The following is a 15,951-nucleotide window of genomic DNA, read 5'->3' on the forward strand; positions in this document are numbered from 1 at the left end:
ATAGCTTAGGGCATGATCTAGGAAAAGCAGAGAAAGGTTATTATTACTCTAAACTGAGAGAATTTGTGAGAAAACTAATTGTCACATTGGATAATCTATGATCTGCTCTGTGGACACTGACTGCTGTATCTTCCATTTTTGAGGGACTTACATGTACAGGAAAATAAATGTGAAAATGAAATTATACTTCATTTGAAAAATCATGTTAAGTAGAAGGACCAATACAATCCTGTCCAGAAAAATGGTGTCCTGTCTTCTGTGGTGTGCCAAAAGGAGTTTGGAAATTTCAACACACATCTTGTGTTCATCAGAATAGTTTTCTCATTGTTTTGTCCTGCTCATCAGCAATACATATTTTCCTCTGTAAGTGCAGCAGCTATTTAGCCATCAACAGAGTGCTTTGGGGATAGGGAAGGACAAGCAACCTAGCTGCAATAACATTTGCCTTAGCTAAAGGAGTGGTGTAAAGAACATCCCTTGAGTGCAATAAGAATGTTAATGTCAGACAATTAAGCCTTCAGAAGCAGTGAAATGCCAGTTAATATGGCATTATTAACTATTGAATAGTGTTAACTGTCCCTTGTGCACAGGTATCTCCTGGTATTCGTTAATGGTATAATTGTTTACAGTTTTTCACTCAATATTCTATAACATCACATATTTTTTATCTGCAGCATCAGATCAGTCCCTGTTATTAAACATGGGCAATAACAGAAGAATTATTAATAATAAAAAGGAGATAATTTTCTATTGGCCTTCCCATATGTATACAACTAAAAGTAAAACTTTAAATATTTTTATTCTCATTTTAAATTTGTTCAAATATCTACTAGAGAAAAAAAAAAAACAACAAAAAGAACAAATTGGGGATAGGGAATCTCAGTGACAGCACATCTGAAAATATTTTTTTCTCATCAAATTGCAGTTCCTTATTTTCCTAAATTTCAAAGATTTAAGAAAATGAGTTTTTTCAGTAATAACAATAAATGTAAATCTACCATAGCATCTTTGTGCTGTTAAATTCAGAGTTTCTTTTGTGTCATAAGCCACTTCACCATTTAGGGATATCAGTACCTACAAACTTTAGGCAAGTAGGTGAAAACTATGAAACTATATCAGTAAGTGCAAATTAGAATTTTTAGAGGTGTTTGTGCAGAAAAACGAAAGTTCAGTTTTCATGCAGGAAATAATGTTTAAGACTTTATTGTTATTTCTTGCAAGCATTTTTCTTCTTTGTTTTGAAATACTCCCATCTCCTATTTTAGTGGCTGACTTTGAAATCATAGTAAATACCTTTGTCTTTTCAAACAGAGCATATTTCTTACTGGTCACCTGTGCCATTGAATGCCATGAATTATGGTTTTAATAAAATAATTCCTATTGTATTGCAGTTTTCCTATTTGTCCTAAGTAGTTGTGTTGAATCCTCTCTTTTTCTGTGTCCTGTGGCAGCCTATTTCATTATCATTACAAGCTTTCTTGTTCTGATACTGAAATACTATTAAATACACAGGGTTCTATTGGCTCTGTGAACAAATGAGAGGCTTTTCAGAAGAGCCATGAGTTCATTTCATTTGATTCCTCTCAAGTACCATCAGATTTCCTTCAGTTCCAGTGGTGGTGCAGTCATGGGTCCTGTGGCTCTTGGTGAGGTAGTGAGGGGTCTGTGTTAGTTCTGTTCTTATCTTTGTATGTGTTGTAGACAAATTAGTAATCAGCTGCAGGGAAAATCTCCAAGAGATAAAAACAGAGAAATTTGTTCCCTCAGTTTGTTCAGCTCAACATTAACAGGAAAAAAGGAAAAAAAAAAAAAAAAAAAAAAAAAAAAGAAGAACAGGGAAAGGAAGAGGATGAAGGAGAAAGAAAGTGGTTTAATTTGTAACATAAACTTTTCATGGAGCAGTTATGGGTATTTAATTATTGAAGGGAGAGAGGGGTATTGTAAGGCAAGGACTGGAAACAGAAGTCAGAGACATTCAAATTAAAATTAAGGCATACATTTTTAAGAGTAAGGCAAATGAATTCACCACAAAAAAAGGGAAGGGTCTCTAGCTTTTCTCATCTTCAAGCCTGTAAATGTTTCTGGAAACAGCAGCAGCAACATGAATTAATAGGCTTAGTACAGGGGTCACTGTATTGGTTGAAATAGAATATCCTGCAACATGTGGGAGGTCAGACTAAAGGACCTAAAGGGTTTTGCTGAACTTGAACATCAAGTACTAGTATCTGTAATCCTAAAATACAACTGCATACCTTTGTTCATGTTTGGGGTGGTTTTTGATCTTTCTAAATCGGCAGCCACCAAATGACAGATATGACTTCTCTGCGTTATACTTTTAAATTCCCCATGTTTTCGATGCAGAAATTCAAAAAATGTAGTTTGCCTTAAAACAGAAAAGAAGTAATCTTAAGGCTGTTTCATGCTCAGTTCCATGTTTAGAGACATAAATATTGCTCAGTGACATTTTTCTAACCCAATCATTGTTTCAGTAGCCTTTGGCAGCCTGGCTAGTTTGAATCTGAAGCTCTGAATAAATTATTTCTAATATCCAGCATTTTTCAGTATAATTTTTTTCTTGTTTGTGCTGTAGTAGTTGGCTGCTATCCCAAAATGCATCTTTTTTCCCTTTGTGGTGTTCTATTTTTGTCACAGATTAATACAGGCATTAATATTAATAATAATGGTAATGATGATGATGATGAAAGTAGCAATAGTAATGAGTGTGTTTTGGGGTACTTGTTAGGGCAACAGATAGTTGTTAGGCTTGCAGAAGAGCAGCCAAAACAAGACACATAGAATAAGTTAGTATAGCATGAAAAGAAGGAATTTCTAGCAGGAAAACATTTGCAGTGAGAAATTAATTTTATACTTGAGTTCATCCTCCAGATCAGTATCACAAAATGCAGGCTGGATTCATTTTGGCTGAAGATAAAATAGCCAACTCTGACAGGCCCACCATGAGTATATGGGCTTAGACTAGTTGGTACTTTTTAGGAGATGCTATAGTGCTGGCAGCATCCTCAGAAGTTAGCTTTCCTCTTGGTTTTCCTTGATGTATAGCATTCCTTTGTTGCTGAAATATCTCCAACCAAAATAAGTTGATAGCTTCATACACTGACTATTCCCTTTCTGAATAAGGGCATCTGCCAGCTCTTCTTTGACAACTGGTGAATTAGTACATCTTTTATGTGTTCCTTAAGAACAAAACTCAGATCCCCTTTTCATGGTGTCTTTGGTCTATTGCTGATTAAAAGATGCCTCCAGACTGCAGTACAGGACAGACTGCTCTACTCAATTCTCTCTGAAATGTCTTTCCTCTATTTGTTTAATTAAAGCACCAAAAATCAGATGCTTTTGTGGAATACTTCTGAATTCACCTCAGGAATATGATCATAGCTTTAACTGAAGTCAGTCTCTAAACAGCCAGCCATTGATGCTCTGCTCCAAGCTTCAACCAACATCAACACATTCATAACTTTTTGAAATATTTTGGTTTCTTTCTTTTTTCTGGGATGAATGTGACTTTCACTCCCCTCACTGTGTCAGTAGAGTTCCCCTGCTCTATATGTTCCCCCTTAGGAGTTCACTATTTTGATGTAGAGACTAGTTCTGAATCGGAGTTAAACTGACATTCTGACACCATTGCAACTTGTTATTTGTGCAAATAAAAAAATCTGATCATTAGCAGGGAGTCTCTATTTTTTTTATAATATTCTTTGACTGCTAGCACAAATATTTCTTCCCCTCAGTATTACAGAGTCTGAAGGTCCTTAGGGCAGTTGGCTTGTGCTATACTTATACAGACATGTATAGATTTTTCCTTTTTTATGAGGCATTTCTTTAAATCTGACATCTCTTGCAAGAAAGAGGTATAAAGATGCAGATGTGTTAGGTTCATGCAGGTTTATACAGACCCAATACTTGCTTGTTTGGGACAGCAAGAGCCTTGGTCCTGTGGAGTTCACTTCTCCTGAGGACTCAGCGTGGCTGGCAGGGCCAGCAGGACCTGTTCTCTATTAATACTGATCCCCAAGCTGCACTATTTTTTCAGTTTCTGAGTTTCTGAGAAATTACATTGATCAAGTCCAATGCAATCTTTGAGTTCTTCTACCATGTAAACTAACTTACAGTTTTGGGGCATCATTTGGCAGCTCAAGGAGCCTTCAGAAGCAACCTCAACATTCAAATTGAGCCCTTAGCATGTTTTAGTCTGAAGGGACTCCTGAAACAAAAAACTCCTTCCTAATGTGCAGTGGATAATATGGCTTATTTTTTGCATTAAATATGCATTTTAAAGTCATTGTTTCATCCTGTGCCATCATCCTTTTCTTGTCTTCCTAAAGCAAGAGACACTTGTAGAGTCCCTAAATGTAACCATGTGCTTTTTCTGCTCTGACACCTTATATCCAAAAATCTGAATGCAGACCTACTCTAGCATTAGCATTATTTGAGCTTGTTATTATAGGATGAGTAAACAATCTGACTTGCACACTAGCACTGTTCTGCATATGAGGCCCAAGTTCACCAGTATTTGTCCATGAGGCCTCACAATAATGTTTCCAAATGGATAAAAGTAAAATACTTAAAGCCAAATACTGAAGTTATTCTGTTTCCTTTCAGTCTCCAAGTGTGTAGAAGAGAATACATGAGATGAACAAAAATTTTCTTTAATATAGCTGTGCAAGCGTCCAAGAATCTGGCCTTTTATTGTTTTAATTTCCTTTTTTATTGCAGTCTTAGAGAAACAGAAAATTTTTACTAGCTTTCTGATTTAAAACCATAAAACTCTCCATTATCTCTGCATGCTAGTTTAATACTGTCAAGCATGTTAAAAATAGAAAAAGGTAAATTGACTGCTAGCATTTCTTATATGGTGTAATATTTACTTACAGTATATTAGGTCTGTAGCTCTAAATGAAGGAAATGGCATTAGGAAAGTACAGCTCTAATACTTTATGGGGTATGCATCAAAATCTCACCAGAGAAAGGCAGGTGAAATTACAGGCACATCCTGCTTGATAATGTTCGTGTTTGAGGCTCTTGAAATGGCTTTGTACCATATGCAGACTGATATTGACCTTAACATGCACAGATAGAACTGGAAATGTGTAACTATTAATCCACACCTCAGTGGCTTGCCAAATTCTTTATTGTCCCATGATTTTAGCCCTCCAGTTTTCTCTTTTAATTAAGTAACAACTGTGAAAATGTAATAAATTCTGTGCAAAACAACTAAGCATACTCCTGAACTACAGACTGTATTGATTTCAGTCCAGTAGATCATAGCCATGGGGACAATGTGCCTGAAGGGTAACAAAATGAACCTACAGCTCTGTCATCTCATTTTTGTCCCCTGTTGTGACACCTTTCTGCTTCTGGGGATGCAGAGTGAGCAATTTTAGTCCGGCTGTAATTGTGTGTTTTGCTCTGTGGCTCAGCAGACTGGGGTATTAGAGAAATGCAGCAGCAGTCTCTTCCCCAGAGGTTGAGGGCATTGTGTCTCTGCAGGCAGAGTGCATGATCTTGCTGGAGTGCCCACCATCTGCCTGCCTACAGCTCTGGGAACAGGAGCATTTTATTTCTCTGTTGAAACATATTATGTAAGCACACATTTTTCACAATCTAATTTTGCACAATACACAGTGTCTCTTTTGGTCATTTGCATTTTCCAGCAGTGCTAATTAAATCAGCACGAGGGGACTCAGCTAACCAAGTGAGACTGTCCCAGAATATAGCAGCCTCTTCATGCACCGAGCAGCTGGTTCAGTGCTCCAAGACCAAGTGCTGTCTTTCATGCTAAAGCACCATTCTGCACAAAAGGTATCTTTGATGGCAAAAAGACATTGCTCTATTGGCAGCACATACAGTAATTTTGAAGGGTCTTTTGAGTGGCATTAAAAAAAATATAATTTTTTTTTTTTGTTTTAAAAATGAGTTCTGTTATTGTAGGTTTTTGGGAACAGGCTAATTTGAAGCTTCATTGTGTTTGTGTGCTGGGGATCTACTATTTTTGTCTGACCCAGAGACATGGGCTCATGGTCTGGCTGTGCCTAGAAGTGAAGAACAGTGTTGCAATGCTTAGAAAACTCTTTCATCAGTAAGTACATGGCAATCATTTGTTTTGTCAACTACAAATCTCTATGTTGTATTTTGTGGTTATTTATTTGCTTTCATTTCATCCTGCCAGCCTATCTCTGAGACAAGTAGGAAGATTTTTCCTTTCCATATGGGTAAAAAAAAAAAAGCGACTGTAGGAATTGCATCCTCAGTGGGAGTGATTCAGAGGCAGAATTAGAGAGGGTGTCTGCCCTGCCACGTTGCAAGAGCCAGAACAACCAGACTATGATGTTTCTTTTTTTGCTTTGACAAAATGTTTCTCAGAGACAGACCACCAAACATAATGACCCAGAGTGTGATCCTGTGGAATAGTTCTCTGATGTGAAATGTTCTGGTACCTGGAGCTGAGTGCTTTTATGACAAATATTGTTATATTTAATTAACACCTAAGTAGGGTGTTAATTCCCTTTCAGTGGAATTTACAGTATGGTCTTCTTGTAAATCTCCAAATAGTACATCTACTGTTAGTCTAGTTTGATTTGTTTTTAAGCCTAATAATGACCTATTCCACTAGTAGAGCAGAACTTGTTACAGGTGACCTGAGGCACTCCAGTGTCTTCACTCTCTTCTGTCTTGTCTGAAGAGCAGGTTTCTTAGTGTGCAGAACATATCAGTGCTTCAGTGTTTTCCTACAAGGGCTCAACACTGCATCCACTGGTCCTGTGGCCTCTCAACACACCGAGGCACTCGCCTGCTCTTGGCTTGGGGACCTTCCTCAGTTTCCAGCATGACTTGTTTTGGTTTTGTGTGCTGAGAAATGTTCTGACTGTCCTGGTTAACTCGACAGTAACTGCGAGGTGGTGCCACTGTGGGCTGCAGGCTGAGAGGAACATCCCACACAAGCGAAATACAGAGGGCTGAGACACTTAACTGAGTATTGTGGTGTTTATAAAACTGGAGGATGCCTTCTCAGCCTCAGGCTTATTTGTATGTTTTGTGTTGCCTTAATTTCCCATTGCCAAATAACAGCTGCAAAGCATCTCCTCTTTTAATTTTTTCTCAGCTTTTTACTTTTGTTTTGACTTGATATGAGTGCCATGTCCCTTGATTCTTGAAAATAGCATTTTCAGAAAAGGAGACACATTTGGTAACATATATGCAATTCAAAGATTATCAATAATTTTGTGAACTCTGAAAAATTCAGATTATCTATTGCAAAATTGAGTTTGCAATCGACAAGTTTCTTGAGTACAAAGTCTGCAAAATGCTGTTGTGCTATTTATGACTATCTGAAAGCAAGACAGTAATGTATTATGGTAGTGTTTTTTAATGGTACATTGTGAGTTCAGACTGAGATGCTACAAAGACTTTAAAAAACTGGGCTGCCATGATTCAGATACCAACCTAAATCATATTTTTAAACTATTATTAGAACTCCTACAGTGGTAACCTCTGTGAGCTTACTTCCCTCATAAATTGTGTATTACTGGGATTCTTTTACCCAGATTAATTTTTTCTTTTTACAAAATGTCAGCACATAATTCACAGCCTATTAATATGGCAATATTATTTCCAGAAGTAAGGAAAATAAGTCTCTATCTCAAGCAATTAAAATTGTGCAGCTACGATTTAAGTAAAATACCTTTCAAATAATTCAAGTCTGGTAAAATAATGCCACTATTCCAATTCAGCCTTCCATATTTTATTTAAATACATGTCAGACCTCAAAGCTCCATCACAGTTGTCTTCCACAAAGATAAAATGAAAAGAGTATTAGAGAAAAAGAATATTTGTGTCCCTAGTAGATGAACAGTTGTACTGATGTATTAATAGAAAAAGAGTATTAGACAGAACAGTAATTTTCCATTAAAGGTGAGGAGCAGATTCTGTCTACTTTTGTGAGGAGCTGGCTTTTCCCATTGCAAAGCAAGGACAGGAGAATGTTTTTCCACTGGAAGAGAAATTTGAACATACAAGTTCTGCTTTAGGGTGGGTAATAGAAGTTGTAGGACAGAATCTTCACGAGGAGTGTCAGTCCCTCCATGTGGCTCCCAGCACAGGCTCCTGGGTGGCCCAGAATGGAGCTCAGAGGGGACTGCAGGGGCTCTGGATGTGCACAGCAGAGGTGACACAAGGGACATGGGTGTGGCTGCTCCTGAGCAATATTGTCTGAGCAGGCCCTTCTTCCAGGTGCTCTGGGCATTCACCAGCTGACCCCAAGGGAGCTTGCAGGGTTTTGGTGCTGGGTGAGTCACCCTTAAAGCACAGAGATTTCCACTGACACAGTGAGGCATAATTTGTATCCAGCCAGAACAAACCAGGCCCCCATTATCTCCATTACTGTGTATTACAAATTAATGCTGCATTTTTCAGAGAAATCAATTTGTCTCTTTTTTTCTAATGAGCATCTCAATAAACATCACTTAGGTTTTTTTTTTTCTTCCAAGTGAACATATAAAAAATATTTTGCTACAGTTTGATAAAAATAAAATTCTTACAACTTTATGTCATTTTTTTCCTCATTAATTAAATTTGTCTGTTGGACATTTTTGACTAATATAGAACTTCTCAGAATAGAAATATATTTCCTGGAAATATATACAACTCAAATAACAATGTAAGTGTTTTTCTGAAGCAAAAACCAGCCTTACTAGTCTGTTCAAATGTTTTTAGTCCAATACAGTCAATCTCTGGTTAAACCTGTTCTGTGCATTTTCATCTTTATGAGCCATCAGTTTTCAAAGAGGCTTTGTCTTTAGAAGAATACCAATAAGATGTATTATTTCCTTTTTTCAACTGGCTTCTTCAAGTCAGTTTCTAGAACTTTCTTTGGGAGCTGTATTTGAGAGCTTGGTTACATAGCAAACATTGGTGTTAGCAAATTTCATACTCTGTTGTGACACCCTTTGACCAAATAGAAGATTTTCTGGAGTGGGAGCATCTGAATGCCAGGTAGTGTTTGACTGCTAGTAAAGGCTCCTGTAAATATGTACAAATTTCAAGAGAAACCTATCTGTGCAAATATTGCTGGCTTCTATATGACTGCACAGGTTGAGTGTGGGTTTTGACATTCTCATTTTGTGAGCAAATGTATAATCTCTTACAATTTTATGTTTGTCAAAAACATTTGTAAGGATAATTATTTGCCTTGTAGTAAGTCTTGTAGGAACAATAAGATTCTTTTAAATATCTCAGGAGCAGTCATTAAAATTTTTGTGTAAGTTAAAAATCAAATCATTGATAAACAGGAGGCCTCTACAAACAGCTGGTTCATAATTAGCTTTAGCAAATTTGCAAAACTGGAGTTAAAGGCAGTTCATTTCCAGGCAGTCTTTGCAGAGAACAGCAGCATTATTTGAACATCACTTTATTTATGCACCTATTAACACCAAATAAAAGATGAGTATTCTGAAAGCAAAGTGCCCCAAACTGTCCTCTCTGTTACAGGAATGACAGCTGGACATTTTTTTTACCAGCCAGTTAAATCGTGGCATTTCCCAGCAACTTCAATCTAGAACTGTGCTGAACTGAAGAAAACAAAACAAAGTACCTCTAAATAGAAAAGGTACAAAATTATTTTACTGGGTAAATATCCATATTTTGAGGTTGACTTGGGGTAACTTTGATATTAGAAAGTCCACATTGCATGCTGCTAGCAGCCTTTGGAAGGTGCTGCAGCTGCCTTTGCAATGGAAAACTCTGTGGCCACGAGGAGTGGAGCTCTCTATTGTAATAAGAGCTGAAGTTCAGCAATCTGAGGTAAAGTACAAAATGCAGATGTGTTTGGCTCAGTTGATTCTCCTGCTGACACAGCCTCTCTGTATCATTACAAACCACATTTTTGCTTCCAGCACACTGCACACTTATGTCTTCACATTTCAAACAGAGGCTTGAGGCTAGCCACAAAAACTAAGAAAATAAACCAGGGAATGATACGCTTTTACAGTCTTCCTAGAATCAGTCTTCCCCCGTGGTGCTGATCTTATTTGTGGCTGCTCCAGGGTATCCTGTTTATCTGGTCCTCAGACTACCCCAGAAGGTACAACAAAGGCAGGTAACACAGTGGTGAGCTGGACACAGGGTGTCCTTAGGCAGTGAGGACTCCTCTTTTCTCAGAAACAAAGTGGAAACTTTCTCTTCTGAGAAGATCAAAGAGTGCAAACCTCAGCCTGTCATTTGGTCTGCGGAGAGCAGGTGGAATATGTCATCTGTAGAGATTAGGGAATTACGTATTTGTACAGGGACATTCATCCAAATATGAATTCTCATAGTGGAGAAAATCACTCATTGGCTAGAATTTATTGCAGTTTTTTTAATAGAGTCTGTATGTAGTGCTATCCCCATCCAGTTTAATCTGTAAATCCTACAATCTTGTATTTTAAAATTTTGAATTTAAAATGCTAGGAGAAAGAAATCAAAGGATTAAGCTATGGATGCAAGTCTAATGGTTAAAAATATGATACATATGTATGATATATAATATAAAAGATCTATAAGCAAAAATATTAGTAATATAATCCATACCCAAAGAGAAAGACTACAAAATAGCAGGCTATGAAAGAGAAGGCCATTTCCCATCAATAAATTATTTCTTAAAATGTTTTCATTGTATATAGCACATAGAAGAATACAAAGATCTATTTTTTTTTCCAAAACCTTGAAATTTATTTAGATCTCCATTAAAGGATCAGGGAATACAATTTATTGCAGTAGCCTCAAATATGAAAGAAATTAATTTTCTCCATGAGGATTTTCTTGCATAATTTCCACTTGGTTCTCTGTCATACACATTCCACAGAGCTCATAGCTCACATCTCACCCAAAATGTTTGAGGCTTTGCAGATAAGTCAGGTGGCAGACTTGGCTGAAGGTAGTGGTGAAAGTCAGGCAGAAGTGTTCACAGTTTAATTGAGGAATAGAAAGGCTTTAACCTAAAATGCACCTTCAGCTGATGTCTGGCATTGTAAAAACTGCTTCTCATAATTGACTAATTTTTTTTTGGTTTTTTTACTGTTATGGTGTTTACATGTTTTACGTGAATTCCTGAAGGAACATCCCTTGTTGAATATGCTCATTATACCATGACTAGTTAAATGCCAACACTCATCTTCATACTAATCTGAGCACTAGATAAGTTTGTTGAGAATAATTTCCCTTAAATAATAATAGGCTTAGCTACAGGCTGTATTTTAATAATGAACACTTATAAAATCCAACCAAGATGTTTCATATTGCTTGGAATTTTCTTATTCTCTCTTAAAAGTGATTTTTTTTTGGTTAACTGTTGCCCGTTAAAGAAACTATTAAAAGTAAAGCATCTTACACTGACTCATAAGTTTTAAATGCTTGAGATCTTCATTAATCAAGTACTAAAATAAGACATATTTAATTTGTTAAAAAGTACCATTTGTACTACAAACAGAAGGAATTCAGATCAGTAGTGGTAATCATAATTTTTTTCTTTAATGAAGGCTTTCTTAAGGATTTTTTTTTTAAGTTTGTTACAATAAAATATCACTGAACTTGTGGAAGGGAAAAAGGAATTTTGGTGCTCTTCTTCTGAGAGGATCATACAGCGAAAAACCTGGGAATACAGCAGAAAATTTTGGTTTATGCTTAAAATCTTTCAGGGTATAAATGGATGGAGTGTTTGGGAGCTGTGGCTGATGTGGGCTTTCTCACAGCTGTGTGGTGCCCATCCCTCACTGATGCTCATTGCTGATTTTTGTGCATCAGCCTGAAGTTGTGTGGGTCTGCAGAAGAAGACAGGAAGAGGGGAATTATAGGACACCTCACATTAGGTTGTATATGACAGAATGAAAGAAAATGATAGAAATGTTTAAAGTTAAAAAGGACTTTTCACTAAAAGGATTGGAATGACTAAGATGGGTTCTATAGGGTAATTTCAGGTATTCTGGATTCTTACTGGACCATTTAAAAAGACATTCAGAAATGAGCAATTAGACCATGCACACAGCTTTTTACCTGTGATGACTATGAGTTTCATGTTATATCCCAGAGAGTCACAAAAAATATTCTTGCACTCACCTTCCTGGGTAAAAGAAATTTCTATCTCATTGGTAGAGAAAAGAACTAACAAATCAGATATTCCTGATATAGCTGATTTAAAGAATTTAGGTCATCATTTAGGCTGCTTATAGAAAGGTCAATTAGATTATCTGTGAACAGTGAAGGATAAATTAATGCAGCAGGCACCAAATTGCATGTATTGTACTGAAGAGGTGCAGAAGAAAATTGAGCTGTTGTCAGATGGCCATGGACCCACACCATGGTATAGATATAAAGCTCCAGGTACCACCTGAATAAATAATTTGGATGAGACTCTCCAGCAGAATGCTCCTGCTGAAGCTGATGAAAGCCAGGTCGTTCAAGGCATTTGATTTTGCCAGATATATGGCTAATGTTTACAGTCAGAAGCAGAAGCCTGTTAAAAACAAAGGGAGAGCCAGTCTGATTAAAGTAGGGCAGTAGAAGAGAGGAGGTAGTTTATACTGAAAGTTTATGAGGTTGTCTGCTTTATCATTACAGAGCAACGATACTAAGATATTTCCTTTAGTTTCCCCAGACATAGATCATGTACAGATGCAAATATAGATCTAAAAGTCTTGCTTGCACATAGATATTTCTAACCAGGAATATTTATAGAAGCCAGGGAAACCGAAATATTTTAAATTTTAATCCCAGCCAATAAAATATCTAAGGCAGATTATTCTCAGATGAGATGCAATTGATTGTATTGTTAAAAAATTCCAAATAAATTACCACACCACATTTTGGGAAGCCAATTAAATGAGAGATTATGAATGATACAAGATGAGCAAATACGAATGGGTGAATAGTCAGAAGTGTTTGTTGAAAATTTACACCAATAAAAATATGTTATGGGTAAAACAAAATATTTAGAGCTACCATTGAAGGAACAAGAGGGATGTTCATGTTTACATATTCTTCAAGGAAAGTATAATGCAAGTGCAGACATCAGCTTGAGCATCAGTGAGTTAGCACACAGGAACTTACAAAAAAATGTTATAATATATTAGAATTAGAGAAAATTATAAACCTTTATCCCTGCCATTTTCTTGGAAATGACAATTATCTTCAGGTTTGAATCTTCTACTGAGCTAGAAACTATTCAGTACCCTTTTGTCTGTGTGTTCCTTATTGTACTTTTCTGATTGAACTTCTCTACTAGATTTTATAAACACAAACAAACATGAGAGAAATACATTAGAATACTGTAAAAAGTTATACCTTGCTTATTAAATTCATAAGTACTACATGCAAACAGAGCAGTTTTTAGTTCAGCCAAGTGTGTCTTATTTTATAATGTCTGGAATCAACTTCAGTCATGGTTATGAGTTTGCTGTCATGATTGGTAGCTGTACCTAAACCACACATACATTATGCAAGAGATCATTACTGGAAGTATTTAATTCACATCCTATGTTTCTCAGCTAGCAAAGCAAAGGGAGTCATTGGAGTGAAATGAAACTGAAACAGAGCACAGGCCCCAAGCCAGCAAAAAGGGAAAATAAAAACCCATAAAAGCACTGCATGGCTGCAAGCCAGTGAATGCTCCATCATGCAGTTGTCAGCCTCCTCCTGTGGCAGCGGCCAAAGAACCCTTTAAATTATGGTCTCTGGGTTGGGTTCCTAAAGCTTGAGCTGTGTAATCCCTCTGACACACAACAGTGCTTCCTGCTGCTGTCACATGCAATGAGCAGGATGTGGCTGGGGAGCTCCTTCCCTCTGAGCTCCAGCTTGGGAGCCACGGGGCAGCGCCGCGGGATTTGTGGAACGGCGCGATGGGCACCGGTGGTCCCTGAGCACCAGCCCAAACTCCTCCACTCTGGGTGCCCTGGGAATAAGAGAAAAGAAGGGGGTTAGGTTCATGTCAGGAATTTCTCAACATGTCAGTAATTTTCAGTGTTCTACAAAAAAGAGAAAATAAATGGAAGTTGAATTCTACAGAAACCAAGTCAGTCACTTGTCTAACTGGGCTGGATGGGACCATTAAATAGTAGTTACTGACTGTAAAAATGCTTTTTCCCTGCTTCTTCTTCTATGAACTTACTGTTAATGCCACTGTTCATCTTTTCCTCCAAAGTAAACCAAATGCTAACAATTTCTGTGTCTTATTTTCAGCATTTTGGAGGGCATAGTCCTATTATTATTATTAGTAGTAGTAGTAGTATTATTAGTATTATTAGTATTATTATTAGTATTAGTATTGTTGTTGTTATTATTATTATTATTATTATTATTATTATTATTATTATTATTATTATTATTGTTCTTGATTTATAAAGCCTGCAACACAAACTGTAATTCAATGCTGATGAATCAAGGCTGGTTTACATATTTGCAATTCACTATAGTTTTCTTGCAAAAAGTCTTATGGACCCATTAGTGCACATGCAGGATGCTGTCCTGATTGTACTTCAAAAAGATCAGGCTGCTCCAGAGTTCAGGTACTATAAATACCACAAAAGCAAGTCAATATGCTTTTAAAAAGCATCAGGTAAAACTACAGAACTTTTTAGGGGAGAAAAGCAGAAGAATGACAATTGATAGGATGAACTAAAAATACACTGCATCTATTTTTCAGGGCTCTAGAACTATTTTATTTTTTTACAATTTCCAGGAGGAAAAATTCATTTTTATACCAGATTTTAAAAAAAAGGTAGCTTATGCCCAAAGAATTGAAAAACATTAATTAGTTCAGGAATGGAATGGCTTTTTAAGAAGAAAATCTGTACTTTTACATGTGTTGACTGTAGTTAATCTGACTGCTCTTTGAAATCAACAAAATTCTACAGTATATACTCAGATGTTAAGAAAATTATATTGTTTCCATTGTGTTTGGAAGCTGCTACGTTTTATTTCCTCTACACCAAGGTTTAATTTCTGTTTATTTCTGTTAGAAATTTGCTTTTGAATTGCATGTAACAAATGCAAGGCTGTAGGCATTTCTTCCTGTAAATACCCATTTTTATATCTAGTTTGAAATATGCAATTTGCTATAAATACAGGTGACTCTCTTTAGGAAGTGGTTAGGAGGTTTTAGTGCATTCATTGCACATGTTGAAGTAAATGAACTAAATATGTTTCAAACAAATGTGTTTGAAACAAGAGACTGTAAATAAAAGTGCACTTTGAGGGTCAGAAATCTGTGTAGGTTCCTAAACTTACTGATGTTATAAGTTGAATGATTTGGGTTTGTCAGTGGGCAGGCTACAGCTGTTCTCGAGCTGGCATTTTCTCAGGCTGCCAAAAAGCATCTGCATCACTGGGCATGTTCTGTACATTGGAGCAAGAGCTGCAGGACCTTTACTCTCTGCAGCTGATCATGAAGGACAGCAGACTCAGAGAATTTCTCTACAGCCTCATCAGAAATCTCAAAAGAAATTAGAAGGATGGTCTTGTCTGCAAACTGAACCTATTGCAAGAAACAGGGTTAGCAGTACAAAGCAGGAGATCAGTTAGAGCTTGGGGATCCTGGAAGAAAAGAGATCCATATGGAAGTTCTCAGCCTCAGGGAACCAGGCATACAGGTATTTTGTGCTTTATGAGCTGGGGTGCTTTTTTCCCCCTTCTTTTGATTATGAAAGTGTGCTGGGTCTTTTGGCATTAGCTAAAGAGAGAAATTATTTATAAGCTTTTTATAAACCTGGAACAAAAGGTTTTGAAGTCACTGACAAAGAGCAGCAGTAACGACATTATGGAGTTATAATAGGCAGAAAAATAGGAATAGCTGTAAGAAGAAACATATTTTAATTTATAACCATTTGTGCTCTGCAGTGACTTTCAAATAATTAGATAGGGATGTTATGTGTTCCTATTTTCAGGAAAATCTTTATATAGTCTAAGTCA

At 36.7% G+C, this 15,951-nt stretch overlaps 1 protein-coding gene across 2 annotated transcripts in view; it reads left to right on the plus strand.

The window, feature by feature from the left end:
- LOC131591889 (membrane-associated guanylate kinase, WW and PDZ domain-containing protein 2) overlaps positions 1-15,951 on the plus strand; it is a 706,821-nt gene that overhangs the window by 194,443 nt on the left and 496,427 nt on the right. The window lies entirely within an intron of this gene.

This window comes from Poecile atricapillus, chromosome W (assembly GCF_030490865.1).
Source record: "Poecile atricapillus isolate bPoeAtr1 chromosome W, bPoeAtr1.hap1, whole genome shotgun sequence".
Taxonomy (NCBI): domain Eukaryota; kingdom Metazoa; phylum Chordata; class Aves; order Passeriformes; family Paridae; genus Poecile; species Poecile atricapillus.